We start from the raw sequence: 5,000 nt of genomic DNA on the forward strand, positions 1-5,000 counted from the left end.
CCGCGCGCTTCAGTATACGTAGCCGACCCTCAGCCAGACGTGGCCCGGGAACGGAATCCATGGACCGCAATGTGCGTTCGAAACGTCGATGTTCATGTGTCCTGCAGTTCACATGTCGACGCGCAATTTGCTGCGTTCTTCATCGACCCACGAGCCGAGTGATCCACCGTCCTGGGTGATCTTTTCCTTTTCAGTCTCCCACTGTCTCTTTCAAGACAGTAGCATTTGCGGGACTGAGGCGTCTGACGGCCCCTGTTCCACTATTTTTTTTGTGTCCAACGGCCTCACAGCCGATGGGCGTCGTACGGCTCCACACCGGAGCGGACAGGCACTCGGGCGAACGTCATTCAAAACCGGCGCCAGGTACCGCAGGCCAGCCGCTCCAGAGCTTCAGCGCTCGTACCACACAACAACAACAACACTTCCGCTAGTTTTGAGAGGCACGCGTGGTTCCGCACGCGGCGCACGGCCACTGCCGTACAGGTAGCGTGTTGCGCGACACGACACGCACATCGAAAGACATGCAGTCTAGTCGGTAATGATCCTTCCGCAGGTTCACCTACGGAAACCTTGTTACGACTTTTACTTCCTCTAAATGATCAAGTTTGGTCATCTTTCCGGTAGCATCGGCAACGACAGAGTCGATGCCGCGTACCAGTCCGAAGACCTCACTAAATCATTCAATCGGTAGTAGCGACGGGCGGTGTGTACAAAGGGCAGGGACGTAATCAACGCGAGCTTATGACTCGCGCTTACTGGGAATTCCTCGTTCATGGGGAACAATTGCAAGCCCCAATCCCTAGCACGAAGGAGGTTCAGCGGGTTACCCCGACCTTTCGGCCTAGGAAGACACGCTGATTCCTTCAGTGTAGCGCGCGTGCGGCCCAGAACATCTAAGGGCATCACAGACCTGTTATTGCTCAATCTCGTGCGGCTAGAAGCCGCCTGTCCCTCTAAGAAGAAAAGTAATCGCTGACAGCACGAAGGATGTCACGCGACTAGTTAGCAGGCTAGAGTCTCGTTCGTTATCGGAATTAACCAGACAAATCGCTCCACCAACTAAGAACGGCCATGCACCACCACCCACCGAATCAAGAAAGAGCTATCAATCTGTCAATCCTTCCGGTGTCCGGGCCTGGTGAGGTTTCCCGTGTTGAGTCAAATTAAGCCGCAGGCTCCACTCCTGGTGGTGCCCTTCCGTCAATTCCTTTAAGTTTCAGCTTTGCAACCATACTTCCCCCGGAACCCAAAAGCTTTGGTTTCCCGGAGGCTGCCCGCCGAGTCATCGGAGGAACTGCGGCGGATCGCTGGCTGGCATCGTTTATGGTTAGAACTAGGGCGGTATCTGATCGCCTTCGAACCTCTAACTTTCGTTCTTGATTAATGAAAACATACTTGGCAAATGCTTTCGCTTCTGTTCGTCTTGCGACGATCCAAGAATTTCACCTCTAACGTCGCAATACGAATGCCCCCGCCTGTCCCTATTAATCATTACCTCGGGTTCCGAAAACCAACAAAATAGAACCGAGGTCCTATTCCATTATTCCATGCACACAGTATTCAGGCGGGCTTGCCTGCTTTAAGCACTCTAATTTGTTCAAAGTAAACGTGCCGGCCCACCGAGACACTCAACAAAGAGCACCCTGGTAGGATTTAAACGGGGTCCGCCTCGGGACGCGAAAGCACCCCTTCGGCTCGCCCCACCGGCAGGACGTCCCACGATACATGCCAGTTAAACACCGACGGGCGGTGAACCAACAGCGTGGGACACAAATCCAACTACGAGCTTTTTAACCGCAACAACTTTAATATACGCTATTGGAGCTGGAATTACCGCGGCTGCTGGCACCAGACTTGCCCTCCAATAGATACTCGTTAAAGGATTTAAAGTGTACTCATTCCGATTACGGGGCCTCGGATGAGTCCCGTATCGTTATTTTTCGTCACTACCTCCCCGTGCCGGGAGTGGGTAATTTGCGCGCCTGCTGCCTTCCTTGGATGTGGTAGCCGTTTCTCAGGCTCCCTCTCCGGAATCGAACCCTGATTCCCCGTTACCCGTTACAACCATGGTAGGCGCAGAACCTACCATCGACAGTTGATAAGGCAGACATTTGAAAGATGCGTCGCCGGTACGAGGACCGTGCGATCAGCCCAAAGTTATTCAGAGTCACCAAGGCAAACGGACCAGACAAGCCAATCCGATTGGTTTTCATCTAATAAAAGCGTCCCTTCCATCTCTGGTCGGGACTCTGTTTGCATGTATTAGCTCTAGAATTACCACAGTTATCCAAGTAACGTGGGTACGATCTAAGGAACCATAACTGATTTAATGAGCCATTCGCGGTTTCACCTTAATGCGGCTTGTACTGAGACATGCATGGCTTAATCTTTGAGACAAGCATATGACTACTGGCAGGATCAACCAGGGAGCTGCGTCAACTAGAGCTGAGCAGCCGGCCGCCCGGGAGTGTGTCCCGGGGGCCCGCGCGAACACGCAAGCGTCCGCTCAATTATTCTGCAAACAGGAGGAGGCCGAGCTCCCCTGCACGATACACCTCGAAACCCTCTCAGGTCCCGGCGGCGCGCAGCGCCGTCCTAGGTACTTGGTCGGTTTCGAGAGAGGCGCAATCGCCCGGAGTTAGGCGAGTAGACGGTTTTAGTGCGAACACCCTTGCTCCCAACTGAGCTTGCCGCTGCCGACAGAGGCCCGGGAGCGTGCTGTCGTGGCATTGCCGGCGGGAGACAACACGCGCCACCTATGGTGACCGGCAGCTCCAACGCCAGCGCCACACAAGGGCAAAGCCCCACTTGGGTGCAGAAGCGAACTCTCCCAGCACAGCGCACGCGCCAACACGTCCGCACAACTGCGATACAAACCACCTGCGAGAACCGCTGGGGCGACCGAGCAGCAGACGGCGTCGCGGCGCCGAGTGCCAGGCGGCGGCGCATCCTCAACGCACACAGTCCTCAATCAGACCAGCACACTGCAGATGTCCACCGCGCTTCGCACCGGGCTCGGCTGAACCAACTTTGGCCGCCAGGCGCCGCGTGCAGGGTGCGCCGCAGCGTAGCTGCGCCGCCTGCCGGGCCCGTCGGCTGGCGCTCCTGCCACTCGGCGCCCCCCACCAGCCGGCTGTTGCGCGTGCGCCCACGCAGCGCGCGGCCAACACGCCGGGCGGCCCCCCTTCACCGGCCGGGAACAGTCCCACCAAGCCACCGCCGCGTATCGCTTCATACCCACATGGGCCTAGTCACGTGTGTGGATGTGGCGGGTACCGCTGAAACAACCGGTTAATAGCTGTACCGATCGTCGCCATCACAGATTCACCTCCAGCGTGAACAACCGCTCAACAACGGATTTCCAGTTCATTTGCGTATCTTGGGCAGTAAACGTAGATGTCCACCTACATTTGCGAATTCAACAATTCTTGCATGCCAGGATGTCATGTGTCACGACACGCTACATCAGACCACATACACACTGCGACATGTGCAGAAGAGAACACGTGGAAGGTGGCCCGCGCAAGTATGCGATGTCCCTTCCGCGATCCACTGTCAACCGGCATCTGCGGCATGTCCCAGATATGGAACGCGGTCCACCAGGGTAGCACTTTGTGTGAGGCAATACGACAAAGTCGGAATACACGCGTCACTACATCAGACGGCTCACGCTGACCTGACCTGACCTGACCTGACCTGACTCACCGCACCACCACCCCCAGCGACCCAGGGTGACATACAATGCGTTCGTACGTTCCTCCCACACGCCTCTACGGCGTACCACAGTGCAACCTAGCTGTTATTGGGAGACGAGACAAGTAGCATCGAGCACAACATATGGAAATTGAGATTCGACACCGTTGGGCACAGCCAGCGTACAGTCACACGTATCACACTACTTCACTCTGTACGTAACTACCGATGATCGGTACAGCGTGTGGGTTACGCGTACGACATCAGCGGACAATGGACACAGACCATACCACGACGTACACTGAGGGCGTCGACATCTGAATGCAACTGAACAGCTGCGAGGCTCATTTAACACTCACACGCCAGACCGACCAGCTTGAGAGGACAGAGACACAAAGAGGGGGACAGAGGGGGGGGGGGCCGATATAGTCCTATTGCAGTACAATTGACAGTGGATAGCGGGAATATGTGGAAAGTAAGCAACACTCGCAAGACATCTACATGAGGATAACAACGACACCAGAGATTCCGAGCAGTGAACTATGTTAGGCAAAGGGACAACGTGGGTTAGGTTAAGGGACAACGTGGGTTAGGTTAAGGGACAACGTGGGTTAGGTTAAGGGACAACGTGGGTTAGGTTAAGGGACAACGTGGGTTAGGTTAAGGGACAACGTGGGTTAGGTTAAGGGACAACGTGGGTTAGGTTAAGGGACAACGTGGGTTAGGTTAAGGGACAACGTGGGTTAGGTTAAGGGACAACGTGGGTTAGGTTAAGGGACAACGTGGGTTAGGTTAAGGGACAACTTGAGTTAGGTTAAGGGACAACTTGAGTTAGGTTAAGGGACAACTTGAGTTAGGTTAAGGGACAACTTGAGTTAGGTTAAGGGACAACTTGAGTTAGGTTAAGGGACAACTTGAGTTAGGTTAAGGGACAACTTGAGTTAGGTTAAGGGACAACTTGAGTTAGGTTAAGGGACAACTTGAGTTAGGTTAAGGGACAACTTGAGTTAGGTTAAGGGACAACTTGAGTTAGGTTAAGGGACAACTTGAGTTAGGTTAAGGGACAACTTGAGTTAGGTTAAGGGACAACTTGAGTTAGGTTAAGGGACAACTTGAGTTAGGTTAAGGGACAACTTGAGTTAGGTTAAGGGACAACTTGAGTTAGGTTAAGGGACAACTTGAGTTAGGTTAAGGGACAACTTGAGTTAGGTTAAGGGACAACTTGAGTTAGGTTAAGGGACAAATTGAGTTAGGTTAAGGGACAAATTGAGTTAGGTTAAGCGATAATCTGGTACAGCCACAGTTAG

At 53.8% G+C, this 5,000-nt stretch overlaps 2 non-coding genes across 2 annotated transcripts; both read right to left on the reverse strand.

Annotated features, from left to right (window-relative positions):
• Positions 1 to 23: 23 nt before the first annotated feature.
• On the reverse strand, positions 24 to 178 carry LOC126320138 (5.8S ribosomal RNA). The gene has a single exon (XR_007557887.1). It is a non-coding gene; the product is annotated as a 5.8S ribosomal RNA (ribosomal RNA).
• A 358-nt stretch (positions 179 to 536) lies between these two features.
• On the reverse strand, positions 537 to 2,429 carry LOC126320171 (small subunit ribosomal RNA). The gene has a single exon (XR_007557918.1). It is a non-coding gene; the product is annotated as a small subunit ribosomal RNA (ribosomal RNA).
• Between the last annotated feature and the right edge of the window lie 2,571 nt (positions 2,430 to 5,000).

Source organism: Schistocerca gregaria, unplaced genomic scaffold (assembly GCF_023897955.1).
Source record: "Schistocerca gregaria isolate iqSchGreg1 unplaced genomic scaffold, iqSchGreg1.2 ptg000703l, whole genome shotgun sequence".
Lineage (NCBI taxonomy): Eukaryota > Metazoa > Arthropoda > Insecta > Orthoptera > Acrididae > Schistocerca > Schistocerca gregaria.